The 13,451-nt window shown below is 29.7% G+C and overlaps 1 protein-coding gene across 1 annotated transcript in view; it reads right to left on the bottom strand.

Moving 5' to 3' along the window:
- The window catches only part of LOC148302873 (allatostatin-A receptor-like), a 141,541-nt gene extending 133,850 nt beyond the window's left edge, over positions 1 to 7,691 (bottom strand). Inside the window, exon 1 of the mRNA XM_088270915.1 lies at positions 7,387 to 7,691. The gene's annotated coding sequence lies outside the window, so the exon portion shown is untranslated. The remainder of the gene's footprint in view (positions 1 to 7,386) is intronic.
- Positions 7,692 to 13,451: the final 5,760 nt, after the last annotated feature.

The raw sequence follows: 13,451 nt of genomic DNA, 5'->3' as shown, positions 1-13,451 counted from the left end.
AGGAAAGGTGATCAGCCCTCCGCTTCCGGTACGAGTCCGAGGTAATATTGAATAAATATAATAGTGAAAAATTCACTTATATTTATTTGACGCCCCTGGGAATCAAACCCGAGACCTCCAGTACGGTAGCCGAGCGTGCTGACCATTACACTACGGAGGCGGACAAAATAGGTAAATAGGTCTGACATAGTAGGTAAATTTAATAAAATAAATGTCTTAAATATTTGTTTGTATCGTTAGAACACAAGAAATACTGTAAAAATATTGATACGTAATTAATATTTTTAATCTTCAGTAGCATGTAATGTATTCAAATAAAGGTGTAAATGTTTAAATGTTAATTTGTGAATAATCTTAAATCTCCTAAAGTGATTCACAAAATGCTTTGAAATTTTAACACCACGTAGCTTACAGGTATGCTCGTGTTTATAAATACGGAACGGTCAAAATGTGTGTTTTCTATCGAAATGGCAGCGCCATCTGTTTTACGTAAAAGAAACACATGCAATACTTAACATTCTTTACGGCAGACAACGTTATTCTTGACAGCTTTTAAAATATTGTATACCCACAAGCATTGTGAAATTAAACATATTCGAAAGGAGTGCTTGAATTTTTTTCTTTTCCATTTAAACAGACTGGGCACAGGAACTCGTGGCCGTATACAGCTTGTTATAAAAAAAGGTGTAAATCAAATTAAAACGATCAAATTTCTAATGTTACAATTATTATTTACTTTTTTTATAAAAAAAATATTTGAAGACGCTCTTGCTATCCTTGCGAAAATGTACCAATTTAAAAGAAAATACTGCGACCATTAGAGAAGCCCAAAACCTGTTTTTATTCCTAAGAAAATGAAGTACTTTTTCTTATCTAACGATAAAATAAATCAAGGGTTGACTGAGACCGAAATAAGATTATCCAAATTAATTTTTGTTGTTGTTCTCTTACGAGATACTTCAATACGGGTCGGCAGCCAATTATTCTCATGTCTCTTCTTGTTGTACCAACGAGGTGTAATTAATGAGACGGGGTCCTTTTCTTTTTGTTTTTTTTTCCCTTTCATTTTAATGACTTTTAAAGCCCGAATCCTTTATGCAAGAGACACTGCCTTTGAAAATATTCAAAGTGGGTTTTTATCACTTTCATGTTGGGGTTTTTCAAAATCTTTCATCATAACACTTCAGGCGCGTCAATTCATTAAAATTTTCACCGTAAAAACATAAAAAATGGCTTTTATTCGAAATAACCGCGTGTGCCTGGCATCTTTAATGATAAATATGTTTTTAATTTAGGGGTAGAAAATAAACCTACCAATAATATTCCACGCTTATGAACGTTTTCTATTCATTTATCACATTTGTTTTGGCCAGGTAATAATTACATTTGGAATTACGATATTATATCACATTATTAGTCTTTTTTTTTATTTAATATTTTTTTTGGTACAATAATTATTTCACTAAAAAGTATTTATTAAACTTTTTTTAAATTTAAAATGATTAAAAAATACAAATATACATTGAGTAGTGTGGTTGTTAATCTTGGGTAGAATGGTGAATGTAATTTATGTGTATAAAGTGATCACTTAACCAACCTAGTATTAACATGGCTTATAACAGGTCTTAAGCGCTGTAAATACTCAGATTTGACTTTTCTTCTTTCTCTATTCTGAGATGTCAAAATGTAGATATTTCTAATGCTGTACCTTAAGGCAAACAAGATGTTTAAAAAGAGTATGAATCAATTTAAGGAAAGGCAATATAAGGTAATGTATGTTTCAATCGACAATCATCTCAGAAAGATAGTTCTAATTTCAATTATCTCAGTAAATGAGTTTAGAGTGATTTTTTAACCTTTTGTCCATACATTTTTAAATACCATTATTTTCAATCTTTATTTAATTAAGATAAAAAAAATCACTACTGCTTCTACGACTACTACCACTATCATCACGTCGTTTCTTTGCAGTGATAGGGTAGAGAAGATGGAACGCCACACTCTTCTGTCTTCGCACTCCTAGTTTCCTTCACATCTATTCACCCCCTTCGATTGCCAATCAGAATCAGAAAATAGTTATTTATTTAAAACGAATTTCCTAAATGTGGGTATAAACGGGTATGCATAGACTTTTCGGGGGCCAATATTTCCGATTAGAGATAAGAATACTATTTTTCATAAAATAGTAACATAATCCGTAAATGGATGAATACGTATTTCGATCCATCAATAATAATCATAATCATTATTATCTTACTCGTCGAATAATACAGTAATATATTTTATTTCACGATAAAACACTGTTTACAAACGCTACTGATCACTGGTATCAATATTTTTTTTATTATCTCGTATTATTTATCTACTTTATTCCACTTTTACGCCAAGATTTTTATTATTGCGAATTTGATTTCCCCCTCATGAACGTAATAAATTCATTTAGTTTCGACCTCCTGCTGTACAAATTTCACCAAGCATTTTTCTTTCTTTTGATTTGTAAATGAGTAAAGGATCTTGTTTGCATTATTTATTCATAGATTACTTAAGTATTCAAAATACGGAGAAATTCGTATTTTTTTCTCTTTGTGTAGTATTATTATGAAGAAAAAAATCATTTCGACAGATTTGGTTTTGATTAATTAATTCTTATTTCCGGAGAATTTAATTCAATGTTTATTTTAAGATTTTGAGATTCATTATTCTTGTTTTTATTATTCATTTAAAACTAGAACCGCCATTTTGTACTGTTTATCAAAAATACATGGAAATATTTTTTTATGACTGAGAAATGATAATATTACACGTGTGTAAAGTGATCACTTAAACCAGCCTATGACGGTCGTCAGCCCCGTAAATTACCAGACTTCCATATTCTTCCTCATCTTTGAAGAGTTTGTCAAAAAATAATATAAAAATTTAATTCTTTTAAATTTTTAAAAACCATTAAAAATATATATTCTCTTTTTTCTAAATAATATTTATTTTCTCCGTATTTGATTTCATATAATAAGATATTTACTATGGGACGGGTCAATATACCGTATTCTTTTATACGAAATCATGAATTATGTGATGGAGACATATAAATTCGCTTGTCAGAATAAAATCTCTTCGAATCTACGACATCCTGTCTGATATATACTCGATTCTCGTGGCGTCATAATATTTCACACTCCGTTTTCTACCTCTTCAGATTTCAAAATTGCGTGTAAGTTGCGTTCATTGAACCAAATAATATGGAAATATTTTATATCGGAATATTTCGGGATCTTTGATATTAAATATGGCACAAAAGTAAGAGAGAATGTAATGTATATTATATTGAGTTTATTTTGTTAATCAACAGAACGCCAGATTTCTGAAGGAACTTTTCCAAATTTGATTATTTGATGAAAATGGCACTTATTGGAAAATCATATTAATAAACATTTTAATTTTAATATTATTTTTTGACACCTCATCAACGATGAAGAAGAATATGGAGGTCTGGGCATTTACGGGGCTGACGACCGTCATAAGCTGATCAACTATTGTGAACAAGTATTTGGACACACTCAAAATGTAGTTAATTTTCATTTTCATTTGTTAAAAATCTTAAATCTATAGTCATACACCGATTTCTTAAAAATTGTTGACCCAACGATGCACTCAACGCGCGTGTTTTTATTTACCTGTTATATATTTTTTTACATAAACAGGTAAAAACATGTTTTTCGACGGCAGTGATAGAATATCTGTTGAGCGTAACAGCAATATAAGCAATGCTTGACATTGCTCATGGTGGACAGCGTACTTCTTGACAGCTGCTAAAATATTGCAAACTCACAAGTATTTTGAAATTAAATATATTCGAAATATGTGCTTTCTTGTTTCTTTCTTTTATATTTATTCAGATTGAGCCGCAACAAATAATAATTAAGGAGTGAATGCAAAGCTGAGACAAGCATTATCGATAAAATAAAGAAAGGTGTGTTGAGATGGTTTGGACATGTAGAACGAATGAGTGAAGAAAGAACGGTAAAACAAATTTATGAGGTGAATGTTATTGGAAAAGGGAGCAGAGGAAGACCAAAAAAAACTTGGCACGAGCAGGTATGCCAAATACTTGAAAGCGGTCAGGTTAGGAGTCAAACAATCGGCGGGTATGTATGAGGAGATACGTGAACGTTGAAGAGGCGGAGAATATTTGCAAAGACAGAGTGGTGTGGCGTTCGATTCTCTCTGCCTACCCCTTCGGCAAAGCGGCGTGATCGTTAGTTAGTTAGTTAGAATGCTAATTTTTTTTTTAGCGATGTATGTTTTTAATGCAATGCATTTATTTAATTATATTGAGGAAAATTACGACATAATTTTCCTGAATAGTACGGTTTCCAGAATTAATATAAACAAAGAAGAAAGTAATTATGTATAATATAATAATAAATACTAGTAATTTTCTACGACTTCCATCATAATACATATAACGTGATATTGTGGTACTTGCCAACCTATTATGTGAATGATTAAAGCAAGCCACTTCCTAAATGTCAGGCTAATTTCGACGAAACCAACTCAAAAGAAAAGAGAAAATAATATACGTTTGTACGAGTACAAATCCGTCTCGCTAGGAATCTATTCCTTTTAAGTTGGGTCAGTCGAAAACAGAGTGAAATTTGGTGGATGAGTAGCTAGCTACATTAACTTTGTGAATTTAAACTTTTGAAGCAATCCATCATCCTTGTGATATCTTACTTATAACTTTGGTTTAAAATTTTACAGACCATTACACCTAAAATTGCCAAAGGGTTTTGAATCAAAGTCTTTGATGATAATCTCTGACAATTATGATTAAAATTGAGAATTTTACTAAAGATGTGTTTTTGGTTCATTCTATTCTTGAGTCAGGTTTGTTTTTTAATATATATATATATATATATATATATATATATATATATATATATATATATATATATATATATATATATATATATATATATATATATATATATATATATATATATATATATATATATATATATATATATATATATATATATATATATATATATATATATATATATATATATATATATATATATATATATATATATATATATATATATATATATATATATATATATATATATATATATATATATATATATATATATATATATATATATATAAAATATTTTTTTTAACTATTTCTCAAACATTTAATGATATTAAATGGTTGTGTTTGCCTCCGTAGTGTAATATTCAGCAAGCTCGGCTTCCATAGTAGAGGCCCCGGGTTCGATTCCTAGGGGTGGTCAAATGAATAAAAGTGATTTTATCACTTTCATATTTATTCAATATTACCTGAAGGGGAAGGCTAATCACCATTCTTTCGTGTGTTAACGATCAAATTAATACTACGTTTACATGATGCAGTGCCCTATGCACCATCGGGTGCGGATGAGGGTTTGCATGAAAAAATGTTATTATTATTGTTTTTTTAATTATTTCTGTGGCATCTTATATTTTATTTATATAAATATTTTATTTATATCACACATCGCTCACTCCTTTCGAGAACGTCATAAATCAAAAAACTTGATTTTTCAGAAAGTTTAAAAATAAAATACAATGTATTAAAAATAAATTTCAACCCACTTTTTGAAATGTTTACTGTCCAACAGATCTTTTTAGGTAAAACCTGAAAGTTTTTTCTTCATCTGAAAAATATTTCAAGTGAAGCTTATTTCAAAAAATAATTAAACAATACCTTTTCTTCAAAATGCAAAAACAACACTTTCTGCCCTGTAGCGGGTAAATATTAAGCAAAAAATATGCCTCTTTTGCTGGGATATGGTACATTTTTTGGGTATTCCGAAAACATGCACAACGGAAAATTTACGATTTTTTTATAACGTTCTTGAAAGGAGTGAGTGACATGTTATTAAAATCTTTAAAAATATAAGCTATACCTCCATAAAATATCTATGACGAGAAAATTGACCAAGCAAAGAATGTCAAATGAAGCGCATAGACCAAAATATATGTATTTATCAAATTTATTTATCATTTGAAGGTTATTCTATCACTGAAATATCGAAGAAATATCACAATTGAGATTGGGAAGTAATTTTAAACATTCATATCAGCTTATTTCAAAATTGGTTTAGTTTTTGCATTATACTAACAAAACATTAAGAAAGGAAATAACAGTAAATTATTTCACATATAAAGTATATCCTAATGGTTTAAATATATTTTTTACAGTCCCGTTTAAAGAGTTTGAAAAGTATCTGGCTTTTAATTCAATGGATTAAAAACGCTTTCATTGATAGCTAAGTATCATATTTTTATCATATGTTTAATATATTATTAGATTAAAACCAATATTTTTAGCTTTTCCACTTTTTTTATTTGACTAGCGACCGGGTTTCGTCGTTACTGACATCATCAGACTGGTAATGGTTAACTGGACATGTCGGTAACGACGAAACCCGGTCGCTGGTCAAATAAAAAAAGTGGAAAAGCTAAAAATATTGGTTTTAATCTAATAATATATTAAAAATGCAATTCCATCACGAAGTGTCAGTGGATAATAAAAATCTATTATCATATGTTTCTTTTCATTATTTTGATTCTTATTTGTTTATTATTTTTAATTTCATTGTACAAATAAAAAAGTTGTAAAACATGTATGGCTGACTAAGTATTGCACCCACCACTTAGTCAAGCTGGAATTAAGAGTTAATATTATTATTTTTATTATTATTATTTCCCTTAAACATAATTGTCATATTTGTATGTTACACGAAGAAGCTGATATTTCGGTTTAAGAATGACAATGTTTTTATGTTGGTAATTTCATAAACTAGGTCATTATTTTTCAAATTAAGCTCAAAAGGCTTGTGGGTAGATTTACTTACCCCCGTCAGTAGAGAAAGTACAAAATTTAGATTGAAATTTATGTATTATCAAATTCATTTTTTACATCCATCCTTTAATCCTGAAAAATTGTATTTATGTATGATTTGAACGTGGAATATTTTATTCAAAATGAAAATAAAACAAATTATGTATGCATTAAATTATCGAAATCCCTGAAATTTTATTAAAAATTTTATGTTGTATTTATTTTATAATCTATTGAGATGTTTTTAATAAATGAATAACTAGAAAAAAACATTAAAAAAGTGAATACTTAAATAAACTTTTAAGTAAAAAATAGAAAAAATAACATAATTTCATCAATCTAAATGTCATAAATTCAAATATTTAATATCTAAAAAAATAAGGTGAATAAATATTTGTACAAAAATAATATACCGTACATATAATTAAGAACAAAAAATAATGTAATTTTAAGCAGAGTATTTTTGAAGAGAAAAAGTTTTTAAAAATATGAAAACTCACCATTGTTTTCCGAAGTCCTGGGATAAAAATCCCTTAAATTATTTTTTTTACATTTTTAAGACCATACTAGGGAACTATTAAAAAATAAAACAAAACAACTAATCGAAAAATACGTGTTGCATTAATTTTTAAAAAAAGACGTAAACTAAAATTAAATCATTATTTGTATAAACACGTGATGAGAAAGTTTGAAGCTGAAATTCGAGAACTCAGTTTGAAAGTTTGCGAGGGCAAAGTGCTGGTAGCGAGAGAATCAAGCGTCGGTTTAGCAGGCGTCGGTCCGCGACGGCGGTTGGCGTCGTACTGATCTGGCGGGTATCTGCCGACTATACACGGTTTTCTCCCCCGTATCCCGAGCGAGGTACTTCATTCCTATGGATGAATCGTGAAATCGTGCCATCTCTCGCGTTATGAACTACGTTTACAGATCTATTCAAAATAGGAGAAATAATGTTTCCTCGTTTTTATAAAAAGAGGATTATAATAGCTTTTTTTAAAGTTGACCAAAATAAACTTGTATTATTTATTGATTCGGCTTTTGTGGAATGACATATTCAATTAATTAAAAAAAAAACCCTTGTATAATACCACTTAATGAGTCATATTTTATAAAATACACCTAGTTTCTAGAAATACAGTTGTTTTATTAGTTTTACTTGTTTTTTTATAGTTACGTGTAATGAAATAAAACTAATAAATAAAAAATAACAAGTGGTATTGTACAGGTGTTTATTATTTTCTAAAATTAAAATATATTTTTATCAAATTTAATGATGAACTTAATTTTAATGTAAAATTAACACGGATTGTCAATTATTAAAGTCATTAATTATATAAAAATAAAATAACTCCTACCCCCTCCCTCTCAATATCCCAAGGCGCAAATATCAAATTAAGGCTAAGTTTCAAACACGTCTCATAATTGATTTTACTTAATAATTATATTTACCAAGTGTTAGTAAATTTACACTCTAATGTGAACTTAAAATTACCCTAGACTGGTACCTGAAGCACAGGCGTGATCACATTACCTTCACGTAAGTAACGAGCAAGATAATCCTGCGTCGATACAATCCTGTACCCTATGCATCATCGGGAGAGCGGATAGTGGTAAAAGGAAAAAGATTTTAATCGACAGTAAAATTTGTATTCATATTGTATATATCATTCAAGAAAAACTTTAAAAAGCACGCGAAGGTAGATTGAAATTCGGCAAAACTAAATAGCGGTTGCCGGAAGAAAAGATGTTTCATCTGAACTGAGACACTTTTCATATATAACTTGACATTATCATCATCAGATAGTCGCCGAGTCGTCGACTTGGGTAGACGCACGACTGCAAAACTGGCGTCGCGGGTACGATTCCTGTCAATTGCAAGGTAAACACATGAAAGATTTTTTTTCAATTAGTCTGGGGGTTTGTGATGTATTTTTTCCTATACCCTTCCCTATCCTTATTTTCCTACCTACGTACAAACTTCTAGAATAGAGTTTTACAAAAAATTAAATCCATAGGCTGAAAAATCCGGTATCTGATAAACAAAAAACTGTCTTAAAATATGGCGAATTATCTGGTTCGGTGGCGACCTCTGCGTTTGACATTCTTTTCATGTTTAAGAACAAAAATAGATCTCAAAGTCTAAGCATAGACTTTGAGATCTTACAACAATTACGCCCCATAATGCATGACAAGACATTTATTTTATTAAAAATCCGTCTTTACGTTACATTATGATTTGCTTAATCGTAAAAAATAATGTTCAACCCAAATTTTGTCTACGCTTTTAAGTACGCTATTTATAAACCCTTTTTTTCATCACCGTTATATAATAAAACTATAATTTCATTTACAATATTTTGAGTATGTCCAAATACTTGTTCACAAATCTGGATTATCTCCAATTATAGGAGTATTTTTATAAATCACTTAAACCAGCTTATGACGGTCGTCAGCCCCGTAAATGCCCAGACTTCCATATTCGTCTTCATCTTTGATGAGATGTCAAAAAATAATTTATTATTTCTTTTTTTTTCACCAGGCGAATATCTATAATGGATAATTTGTCGCACATTCGTTTGAAATATCGCATTTCGACTGCATTCAGTAAACGTTCATCGTTCTTTTGCCAACTACATGTTTCACTTCCATATATTAGGGTAGTACCAGGACTCCATTGTGAACTGCCAGTTTAGCTTTCGCTGTTAGGCTTTTCATTGCTTTAATCGAATTCAGTGCACCAGTCACTTTGTTCCAAGCATTCACTATCCATTTTATACATATTTTATCAATCTTTCATCCCTAGAGAATATACTTCCCGAATATACGAGATCATCTATCTGTTCCAAAATTTCAACATCAGATCACACTCAGATCTACACTCATCTTTTTCAAAAACCATGACTTTGGATTTTCCAATATTCATTAGCTAATAAGTTTCCTTGCACACATATACATACATTTGTGTCACCAACGCCAGCAGGTCTTCTTCGCTCTGTTTCAAATTTTACATATTTGAAATAAAGATAATCATATTTTTTTAGTTATTAAAGTGCTTCATTAATTAATCTAAACGTATATAATATTAATTTATTTCAGTAGAAAATTTGAACTTCTGCCATTTTAAATTATGTAAATTTTTTAATTTATAGTAAAGCAAGTTGTCCGCCTCCGTAGTGTAATGGTCAATGCGCTCGGCTACCGTTCTGGAGGTCTTGGGTTCGATTCCCAGAGGGGGGTCTAATAAATATAAGTGATTTATTCAATACTACCCTGGACTGGTACCTGAAGCGGAGGGCTGATCACCTTTCCTTCATGTGTTAACGATCAAGATAACACTGCGTTTATATGATGCAGTGCCCTATGCACCATTGAGGTGTGGATAAGGATTCGAATGAATGAAAGTTAGTTTATCAGAAAATTACAAATTTCAAAATATTAACTTGATTTGAATAATCACAGGTGACTTTATAATATTAAAGATTACATACCTTTAAAACTTTTACAGTAGATTTCGACAAACAGTGCTCGTAAAGTAGGTATCGTTATTAGAAATAATTCAGCCATGGTTTGACATGCTTCACTTGATTCCTTTAAATAATTATTATTGAATTCTCGGGAAATATTCTGACTTCATTACATGAAATCTAATAAGGCTTCGATGGATTTACAACGTTGTAAATTTGAGTAATAACTGAGAAATTAATTACTATTCCGCTTGGGAAAACTAATTTTTCAGAAATGCATGTAATTTACTGTTGAATGATTAATATTTTTCCCGTTTCTTGTAATTATACAACACGAATGAAGGATGATACGAACTTAATTGAATAATAATGAATCGAAAATTATTGTAATAGTTATTACAATAATTTTCTGCCATTAAAATGTTTGTATCATACTGCGAAGTTAGGAAGGTTGTAATGTTAAAATATATTAAATATTTATTTCCTACTATCTGTACTCCGCCACGTTTTGCTGTGGCTTAGTTTGGTTAAATGAAATAAAAGCAAGCATTTATTACTTACATGTTTCACAGTGCTTGTAAATCAATGAAAATAACAAAAATCATTGAAACACAAATGAAATCGAAAAAAATACTAAGTGTCAGCAGTTTTCAAGAAGCAAGCTGTCTACAATGAGAAATGTTTAGTATTGGGTGTGTTTCTGTTACGTTACACAGATAATTCACAAAAAATTCTTATAGGTAAAAACAACTACACCAGGTATATAAAAGCACGTGCTTATGTGAATGAAATGCTTATCTTATTGGGTCAAAATTTCAAAGTCATCGGTGAATTACTTTGGAAAATTTAAGATTTTGGACAAACGAACGATTGCATTTTAATTTATAGATTCTATAGATTTTTAGCAGACCATTCAACAAGTTTTCTCTATATTTTTTATTGATTCGGCATTAACTTTGTGGAATGACATGTTGATTATTTTTTTTTTAAAATTAAACACTGGAATATACCACTTTAATGAGTTTTATTATATACGACTAGTTTCAAAAACTCACAGAAGTGTAAAGTGGTGTTCAAGTGTTTAATTAAAAAAAACTATTCTCTATTTTTAATTTTAGTTTTACTTGGTAAATACTACTATTTCTTAAAATCTACGTGACACGTGTTTCGAAGCATTCTGCGTTAGTTTAATTTTTGGTGTTTGACACGTATCACAATAGATTTAAAGACATATTGGTATTTACCAAATAAATCTTAAAAATGGAGAGATATTACCACGAAGTGATTGCCGTTTCAATAAATGAAAAATGAAAAACTATCCATTAGCCTCACTTCTGGGACAGAGTACCTTACACACAGGTGGGAAGAAATAATTGCAAAATAAATAATAAGACTTTTCTTTAATTTTATGTTCACTGATTGGTGGCACCTGCCCCTTTCCTAGCAAAGGGATGTTTCGTAGAACTATAGAATCCATTTCCCGTAATGCATTTCTGGACGCCTGGAAATCGAGTTGGGAATTATCCCCTTCAAAGGAGACAATTCATAAATTCTTTCCTTTTGTCCGCTTGTACCTAAATTCCTCCTGGATTGTCCGTGATCACTGGAATACTCCATTTCTGTCTGGTCAAGGTAAATTTACTATATAATTGTTTGATTTTAATATTCCTGTTTTCCTTTATGTTGTTATGGACCATATACTTCTATTTTTCTATTTGAACTTATTTTTTTATGAAGCTTGTAATATGATAAGTTATTTTATTCACAACATTCTGGATGAATTCAAATACCGAAAAAAAAAAAAACCTTATTTTTTATGTTGTATTTCGTTTTGTGGGTAATTTGGTAATTTTTTGACGATATTTTTTTTCATATGGACTTGTAAAATGTTTTCGAAATAAATTATGTATGTTAAATAATAAAAATGTTCCGGATTTGTATAATAACTATAAGATTTAATTAATGATACATTTGTATTTCAGATATTATTCGATCATATTCATTTGTGTCCGCCTCCGCAGTGTAATGGTCAGCACGCTCGGCTACCGTTCTGGAGGTCCCGGGTTCGATTCCCAGGGGGGTCCAATAAATATAAGTGATTTTTTCACTTTTATATTTATTCAATATTACCCTGGACTGGTACCTGAAGCGGAGGGCTGATCACCTTTCCTTCATGTGTAAACGATCAAAATAACACTGCGTTTATATGAAGCAGTGCCCTATGCACCATTGGGATGCCGATAAGGGTATTATTTTTATTTTTATATTGTATTTCAGATAAAAGCCATAGTAAATGATAGAGCAAGGATATATACATGTATGTAAATAAAAAGAATGGTGATCTGTGTTGCATTTTATATCATGATACTTTATAATTTTTTTAAACCTATATGTTCATAAACATATAAGCATGTTTAAAAAAATTATAAATATTTTTTGTGTGTATTCATGTATTTTGTTATTAAAATAGTCGAGTATAAACACTTTGAATTTCTCTAAACACATATTTTTGATACTTATATCCACGCAAATACGTTATTAGTCCTGATAAAAAGGGGTTTCAATTTTACCATTGTCGTATTGTATTTTCATTTTTTTATTGCAATGGATGACATCAATATCTGGTATTAGACAAATATTTGCTTTCTATAGCAGATATTAAAAATATTCAGTGAAATATTTTGGGAGATTCCAGAACTTAAAATGCACATTAATATTTTTATTTGTATAGATTACTTATATTTAATTGAGAACAAAGTTCTTTTAAATTTCAAAGTTAATACTCTCCACGGTGTTTTAAGAAGACGTGCATTCCTTTTGAGATTTATTCTCGGTAACTTATGAAATTCAGCATCTTCAAAGAAAGCTTAAATAAAACAGTATACTTTTTAAACAACAACAATGTTTCAAACATTTCCTAAAGATTACTCTCACAAATATTGCGATTCGTTATAACAAATGCTTTGACTCATTTTTATGAAAAATTTCTTTGAAAAATTTTATCAACTAGCAAAAGAATGCCAATTATTGTGTTGTTTCCAAAGGAAGGAAGTTTTGTTAGAAATCTTATTTTTGAAATAACGTGGTTAATTCCAATATTC

The sequence above is a fragment of the Brachycentrus maculatus genome, unplaced genomic scaffold (assembly GCF_059751285.1).
Source record: "Brachycentrus maculatus isolate JH-2025_06_01 unplaced genomic scaffold, ASM5975128v1 h1tg000403l, whole genome shotgun sequence".
NCBI lineage: Eukaryota > Metazoa > Arthropoda > Insecta > Trichoptera > Brachycentridae > Brachycentrus > Brachycentrus maculatus.
Note: the sequence above shows the minus strand (reverse complement) of the source record. Positions and strands in the feature narration are given on the sequence as shown.